This window comes from Arachis ipaensis, chromosome B03 (assembly GCF_000816755.2).
Source record: "Arachis ipaensis cultivar K30076 chromosome B03, Araip1.1, whole genome shotgun sequence".
In the NCBI taxonomy this organism is placed as follows: Eukaryota; Viridiplantae; Streptophyta; class Magnoliopsida; order Fabales; family Fabaceae; genus Arachis; species Arachis ipaensis.
In genome coordinates, this window is record NC_029787.2 from 68,846,641 (window position 1) to 68,855,608 (window position 8,968).

Genomic DNA, 8,968 nt, shown 5'->3' on the forward strand with positions numbered 1-8,968 from the left:
TTAAGATCCGGTTCAATTCCAGTCATCCTTTACTTCTCTGCTTGTTGCAATTTTACTTTTCCTTGTTTAATTTCTGCAAATCCAATTCCCAATTCCCTTTACAATTCAAGCCATTTACATTTCTTGCACTTTAAGATTCTGCAATTTACATTTCTTGCATTCTAAGTTTCTGCTATTTAATTTCTTGTTCTTTAAGATTCAGCACTTTAAATTTCAGTTCTCTTTAAATTCAATGCAATTTACCCATTCCCTTTACTTTCCATGCAATCTAAATTCTGCAAATCACAAATCACTCAACCAAATCTTGATTCGCTTGACTAAATCAACCACTAAACTAAAATTGCTCAATCCTTCAATCCCTGTGGGATCGACCTCACTCCCGTGAGTTTTTATTACTTGATGCGACCCGGTGTACTTGCCGATTAGATTTGTGTGTTTGGAATTCATTCTCCAAAAATACACATCAAGTTTTTGGCGCCGTTGCCGGGGATCGATTAGGTTGACAATGATTAAGTGAGGTGGTAGTTTAGATCAAGCACTTTTTCTTTAATTTTGACTAACCCACTAACTGTTCGAGACTTTGTCTCTACTAACTCTAACTGCACTCAAGTTACAGAGTGCTCTATTTTAGTTTCTGGTTCTATTTGTGTTTCTGATTTTGTGATAGGAGGAAAGAGCGATGAAACCATACCTTTTGATCCTGAAACATTTTGGAGGTTAAGGAAAGAGGCAAGAGATAGAGGGGAGAAATGCTGGGATTCAAAAAATCCCCACTGAGAGTTTTTCACCAGGGGATAAAGTGATATTAAACACCCAACCAATGAAGGTGCCTCCACAATTATCTGAGTACTATACTGTGAACCGGATCCTTCCACATGAACACCTAGAGATCATCAAAGAGAAGACTGGAAGGAAGTTCACAGTAAGAAGAGAAAAGCTGAGGCACTATGATTTTCAGCCTCCATGATCAAAGAATGAAGGATGTCAAGCTAGTGACAATAAAGAAGCGCTTTGTTCGGAGGCAACCCAACCTGAGGTAGTTTTCTTTTCATAGCTATTTTAATAAAAAGGTTAATTAGTTTTATCTATATTGCAAGAAGCTAAGTTTGGTGTTGCACACCAAAACAATATAAGGGAGAATGAAGGATTCTAAGTTTGGTGTTCCACCAAAATCCCATTATAAAACACTTTCTCACTATCTGCATAATGCTGGTTTCAATCATGTTGGATAAACTAGTTAACCATTTTGCTGTTTCCTAGTTTTCAGTTTTACTACTTTTGAAAAAGAAAAAGAGTTTCACACATGGTTAATCTGATGCATGAGAACCATTGGCAAGGTACTAAGTTTGGTGTTCCCACACCAAAGTAAGTCCAAAGGCCCACAAATAAATCATGCATGCTAACAATTTTTCAAGTGCTTGGGGAACAAGCAACTTTCAATATCATTGCAGAGGTCCATACAAGTTTTTTTTGGAAGGATTAAGCGTCATCAACCAAAGAGATGAAAGAGGAATGTATGGATCAGTGATGATGATGATGAGGAGTAGAGCAAGCGAACTCCAAAAGGTTGTATTGTTAAGTGACTATTTTACATCAAACACTGCTATGATTGAGAGTGATTTTGTTTCCATGTCTATCTGTCTGTATAGTATAGTTTTTCTGTAATTCAATAAGCAAGATGCTTGATCATTTACAACATCATACTCTCCAAAACTTGTTTGCACTCAATTTTTCAAAAAAAAAATGCATCACATAAAAGTTCTTTGAAAAGAAGGATTGAGGAATTAAACAATTTTGAGGCAAGCAAAAGATTAGGAGAAGTGGTGGTTCTAGTTGTATAATTATGTATTGAGGTTGCATGCTTATGAAAACTTGCATGGGAGCTCATAGGCGGGACATAGAGTTCAAAGAAATATTGTGGAGATTCTCAAAAATCTATTGATCCAAGAAGCAGCAAACAAAACAAAAGAAAATAAAGAAAATACAAAAGCAAAAAGAACATGGCCCAAGGCTATGAGCATCAATTACTAGGCAGAAAAGAAAGAAGAAACAAAAACTCAAAGAGTTGTTATCCTAGTAAATGCTTGTGGTCGAATTGTGTCAAAGAAAGAGGCTTGAACAAGTAAATCCTTAGGGGTGCTTTAACACCTAATACCTTAAAACCAACTGGTTTAGGAGTATTGATTGAAAGCTTATCTAAAGAGCCGCTTTGAGACATGACACTTAGAGTCAAAGCCAAAGCAAAGAAACTATAAGCTGCTTCAAGGTGACTACATATAAAGAGATCTCCATGATACCATTTGGATGAAAATCCTAAGACCTAAGACTCCCAATATGTGAGGACTAGTGAGCACTGAAGCCCTTGTATGAGCATACAATTTAGAGTTCACCCCACTGTTACTTGATCACTTCACTCACAGGACCTGACAAGTTGTTCTTTAATCCGTCTTAATTGAAAGAACCCTGGAGCATAATTCATTTCTTGCTTGGGGACAAGCAAGCTTTAAGTTTGGTGTTGTGATGACAAGTCATATTAGGACAAAAAGTTTGAGCAAAAGTTTGCCTCAAACTTTAGCTCAAACTTTTGAAAGAAGTGAAAACGAACCAGGGAGCAAAAAGCTGTACCAAAAGTTTGCCTCAAACTTTTGTGCAAACTTTTGGGCAAAAAGCTTGAGCAAAAGTTTGCCTCAAACTTTTTGGCAAACTTTTGGCATCACAAATCAACACCCTGGAGAGCAAAAGTTTGCGCCAACGTTTGCCTCAAACTTTTTGGCAAACGTTGGCGCATGACCAACACACCCTGGAGAACAAAAGTTTGCGCCAACGTTTGCCTCAAACTTTTTGGCAAACGTTGGCGCCATGAGTGTGCAAGGGGAGGCCAACGTTTGAGCAAAAGTTTGACCCCAAACTTTTGCCCAAACGTTGGTAGCAGCAAAATAGGATGGCTGATGTGAAAAGTTTGAGTAAAAGTTTGCCTCAAACTTTTACTCAAGCTTTCATGATTCCAAACCCGGTTCACTTCGGTTTTTCTCCAAACTCCAAGAGCAATCAACCAAGGCCTCTATCAACCCAATTCCATCAAGAGAAAAGGCCCAATTGAAGGCTTGAAGACCATTTGAAGAAAGTGTATAAATAGCATAGGATTTAAGTTTTTCGGGGAGCTTTTCCTTTTAGTTTTTCCTTTTAGTTTTGAGGAGAGCTTTTGGTGTTGAGTGAATTTTAATTTTTAAGTCTCGGGGAAGGAGAATTGAATTCCCTTCCTCTTAGTTTTCTTGCTTTCAATTTCAATTACAATTGTCTTGGATCTTGGGTTGGAGAATTGAAGGAAATCTGTTTCAATCTCATCCTGAGACCTCTTTGTTTCTTTACTGCACAATTGAATTTAAATTTCTGTTAATTGCTTCTTCATCTACTTTCTCTGCAATTTACAATTCCTTTGCAATTGTTCTTGTTGGATCTAGGAAGGCATTGAGATCTAGACTTGGTTATCTAGTCTCTTAGGTCCTGAGATCCGGATTTCCCATTTTCAATTCTCTGTTTACTGCTTTCAAGCTCATTTACATTTCTGTTTTAAGATCCGGTTCAATTCAAGTCATCCTTTACTTCTCTGCTTATTACAATTTTACTTTTCCTTGTTTAATTTCTGCAAATCCAATTCCCAATTCCCTTTACAATTCAAGCCATTTACATTTCTTGCACTTTAAGATTCTGCAATTTACATTTCTTGCATTCTAAGTTTCTGCCATTTAATTTCTTGTTCTTTAAGATTCAGCACTTTAAATTTCAGTTCTCTTTAAATTCAATGCAATTTACCCATTCCCTTTACTTTCCATGCAATCTAAATTTTGCAAATCACAAATCACTCAACCAAATCTTGATTCGCTTGACTAAATCAACCACTAAACTAAAATTGCTCAATCCTTCAATCTCTGTGGGATCGACCTCACTCCCGTCAGTTTTTATTACTTGATGCGACCCGGTGCACTTGCCGGTTAGATTTGTGTGTTTGGAATTCGTTCTCCAAAAATACACATCAACACCCTGGAGAAGAGCAAACGTTGGCTGAAGAAGGAGCAAGGGAAGGCAACGTTTGCGCCAACGTTTGCCTCAAACGTGAGGTTAAACGTTGGCACCAAAGAGAAGAGAAAGAGCACTCCTGGGCATGGCAACGTTTGAGCCAACGTTTGCCTCAAACGTGAGGTCAAACGTTGGCCACATATTAGCAAGGAGAAGTACCCCTGGAGCAAACCAACGTTTGCTCCAACGTTTGCCTCAAACGTGAGGTCAAACGTTGGCGCCATAGAAGTAAAGAAGAGCACCTCTGTTTGATGCATTGAGTGAGCCACGTTTGCGCCAACGTTTGCCTCAAACGTTGGGCCAAACGTTGGCAAAAGGAGTAGCATGGGGGAACCACGTTTGAGCTCACGTTTGACTTCAAACGTTGGCTCAAACGTGGAAGACAGCAACTTGGCCGAGCTGCATAATGTCACACAAGGGACGTTTGAGTCAACGTTTGTCTCAAACGTTGACTCAAACGTGAATGGTTCATGGCCCGGTTCACTAATGGATTTCTTTCCAACACCAAGAGCAATCAACGGAGGCTACTATCAACCCAATTCCATCAAGACTAAAGGCCCAATTCAAGGCTTAATGATCATTTGAAGAAAGTGTATAAATAGCTTAGGATTTGAAGTTTCAAGGGAGCTTCCTTTTTAGAATTTTTAATACTTGCAGTAGAGAGCTCACCTTAGTAGTTGCTTTTAGAATTTGAGAGTTCCTGGGAAGGAGAATTGAATTCTCTTCCTCTGGGTTGCTTTTGTTTTCTTTTCTACACACTTTGTCTGAGTCTTGAGTGTTGAGAATTGAAGGAATTCTATTTCAATCTCACCTTGAGATCTCTCTGTTTTGATTTATTGCATCATTGAGAATTTGCGATTTAACTTCTTTTCTTCTACTGCTGGATCTTTACTTTTCTTGCAATTGAATTCTCAATTTGGATCTAAGAAGGCATTGAGATCTAGACTTGGTTATCTAGTCTCTTGGGTCCTGAGATCTATTGGTTTTCATTTCAATTTCCTTGTTTCGTTGCTACACCAAGCTTATTGCTATTGTCATTTGAGATCCGGTTTAGTTGAATCCATCTGTTACATTTCCGTTTGTTGAATTTTACTTTTCCTTGTTTAATTTCTGCAAATCCACTTCCCAATTCCCTTTATAATTCAAGCAATTTACATTTCTTGCATTTTAAGATTCTGCAATTTACATTTCTTGCGTTCTAAGTTTCTGCCATTTTAATTTCTTGTTCTTTAAGATTCCGCTCTTTTTTTTTTGTTCCCTTTAATTTCCTGCAAATCACCCACTCCCTTTTACATTCTATGCAATTTAATTCCTGCCAACATAATTTCACACAATCAACACTTGTTTGCTTGACTAATTCAACCACTAAACTAAAGTTGCTCAATCCTTCAATCCTTGTGGGATCGACCTCACTCCCGTGAGTTTTATTACTTGATGCGACCCGGTACACTTGCTGGTGAGTTTTGTGTCGGATCGTTTTCCGCACATCACATATCACTAATTTTTGGACTAATTCCTAACTCTGACTTGATTAACCGACTGATTTCTTCCTTTTGTTTTGAACATAACTCCTTTAATCATTCTTTTGAATATGACGTTTCTTAGGCTTAATGAACAACTAATATGCAATTGTGGTTTGAATTCTTGGTTTGTGACTTGATTTGAATTCTGAATCTTGTTGCTTGCATTCCGAGGATTCCCTCTTCTTCTTTCACTTCATGAATATGCTTTAGTTTGAGTGCTGTATATCTACTTGGCTAGCTGCTTATATTGTATCATCTCTGTTTTTCAGGATGTCGGAAAAAGGAAAAGCTATAGCTACCACCTTAAAGAAGAGGAAGCGCTCTAAAACCTCTACCCCTTCACCTTATGCAAACTATGCTAAGAATCCACTGAATGAGGTGGATAACGAGAATCAGCTATTGCCATACACTAAACTGATCAAATTTCCCAACCTTTACTGTGAGCTTCGCTTCCCCAATTATCGGAAGAAGAATCTGAACATTGAGAAGAAGCTGGACCTTCCTAATGATGTGAGACGTACCATAAACGCCCGCATTCTAGAATTGGGCTTTGATTTTGTTAATAGGGATTTGGGAAAGATTAACATCTCGTGGGTCAAGGAGTTTTAATATAATTTCTTCCGCGCAAATCTGGATTCAGTGCACTTACGGGGTAGGGAGGTTATGATTACTGAGGCTGCTATTGGAGATGCATTGCTCTGTAGAGTTAGTACTGCTGACACTTGTGCCTACAAGCAGGTAGAAGTAGCCATCCTCTCTATGACATTTGACTATGAGGCGCTTAAGCGCGTGATTGCCACACCAGACGCCTCCTGGGTGATGGATTCGGGCAACAAGAAGCCCAAGGGGATGTTATCCACTTATTTGTCTAAAGAGGCTAGGACCTGGCAACAGATATTTTCCCATTATGTCTTGCCCACTACTCATTTCTCTAAGATCCTGATGGATATGTTGGTGCTGATCGGCTGTGTCATGGAGGGAAAGGAGGTATACTTCCCTCGGTAGATCAGGCATAGCATGTGGAGAGCGCATATTCGTGGCCTGTTACCGTTCCCGACACTGGTTACCAGAATGGGTGAGCTGGCTGATGTCCCGTGGGAGGATGATAATGTGACACCACCACCCCCCGAATGACGACGACAAGGAGGTTACTATTCCATGGGGTGGATGGGTGCACGAGAAGCCCCCGACTAGCCGCCGTTCTCGAGCGAGAGTGGTGGTTGAGGCAGCTAGACCCGCCTCCTCCTCAGCAGCAGCAGCAGCACCTTTGCCATCACCGCCAGCACCTGAGCCCACATACCTGTTGGTACAGCGCATGTTTCGCTTCATGGAGCGCAGTGAGCATCGTCTCATGCGACGTCTCGACCGTATAGACCAGGTGTTCGCTTCACAGGGCATTGAGCTACCTCCGCTCCCAGAATCTTCCGCCTCCGATGAGCAGGATCAGGAGGAGGAGCATGTTGAGGAGTCAACTCAGCAGGAGGCACCACCAGAGACACAGGCCACCACAGAGGTTCATCAGCAGTAGCATCGAGGATGATGCTTCATCCGAAAGTGAGGGGAGGTTACCGTTCATGACCGGTGTATTGCATTTATGTGGTGAACTTTCAGACATCTATCTCTAGTTTCTGCTACTTTATTTTATTTTATCTTGCACTTTATCTTTGAGATCATTTTGGGATTAGTGTACATATTTGCTATTGTGGATACCCTTATTTTGGTTGTTGCACACACTTAGTATACATATATATGTTGCATTTTGGCTTTTGATTGTGATTAGAAAAATATTTTGGATTGTTAAAACCTAGTTGACCCTTTTGTATAAGAAATGTGTTTTGATTGGACAAAGGGTAAACTAGGGAACTTTTTTTTTTAAAATTTTCTAAATTACAACATTGCATTAGAATAAGCTTAGTCAATATGATGAAAACTTCCAGGAATTCCATTTCTAAAGCACCACTCCAATTGGTTGAAAATTTTTTTTTAGAACTTGCTTGATTAATACACTTTGTGGATCATGTTTTGAGCTAAGAACACAAGCATGAGAGTTTTGCGCCTAATTGTGTGGTTACATCATATAACCACTTATTTTCATTCTTGTGTGCATTACTCTCTTCCTATGAGTGTAATCTTTGATTTGTTTGATTCTTTATGTCCATTATCTTGTGTATACATGTATTTATATGATTGAGGCCATTGTTCAAATAGCTCACGTACCCAAATAGCCTACCTTTTATCTTCCATTGTTAGCCAATTTTGAGCCTATGCTTAACCCATTTGTTCTTAATTGTAGCACATTACAAGCCTAAGTGAAAAATAATAAATGTCCTTAATTTGGATCTTTGATTAGTTTAGACTAGTGAGAGTGTTCATTATTTAATTTTGGGAGAATTGGGAACATTGGGTAGAGATAAAAGTGTGTTTACATTGTTGTTGAAAATCATGGGAATTAGGTACATACTCATGTATTAATTATGTGTAAACCGTATGCATTGATATTCTTGTATATATTTTAGTTTGAATATATATATAGAAAGGAAAGAAAAAGAAAAGCAATAAAAAGGGGACAAAATGCCCCAAAGTGAAGTTCAATAAAAGTCAATGCATATGTGTGGTGATCAAAAGAGAATTCATGAGTGTGTGAAAAAGTGAAGAATGGGTAATTAGGTTTATTTAGAATTATATAGTTTGTCATAGGTTAGGTGGGAAGTTTAAGTTGATCAAAGATTCAAATCTCTAGCTCACTTAACCATATGCACCCTACCTTGGCCCTAACCCCATTACAACCTATGGGAAAGTCCTCATGATATTTGTATGCATGCATAAAGTAATTGTTGATTGTTAGATGAAAAACAAATCTTAGAAAGCATGATTAGGGGAGAATTGAGTGAATCAACCCCATACACTTGAGTGACTAGAGCGGATACACATCCGGTGAAGGTTCGATTGCTCAATTACATGTTTCCACCTATAATCATCTTTTGTTGCAAGTTTGTGAATTCTTTCAATGATTCAATCCAATTGTGGTTTGCTTGATTGCTATTGCCTTAGCCCTTGTGCTTGCATATGTATTCCTGGAGATTGATTTATTTTGACTAAGCCATTGCATTCATGTAAATAGGTGCATATAGATAGATTATATTTAGTTAGTTTGTATTGAATAAATGTTGATACCCTTTGCCTCTTTCTTGATTTTATCATGAGGACATGCTTAGTTTACATCATAAGATAGCACAAATAAGAGAAAGAAACAAATAAATAAATAAATATTAGTGTACCAAAATCCAAAAAGCAAAAGTAAATATCTCATAAAAAATATTAGGTTAAGAATTTGATAATCCATGGGACAAGTAAAACCTCATCTTAAC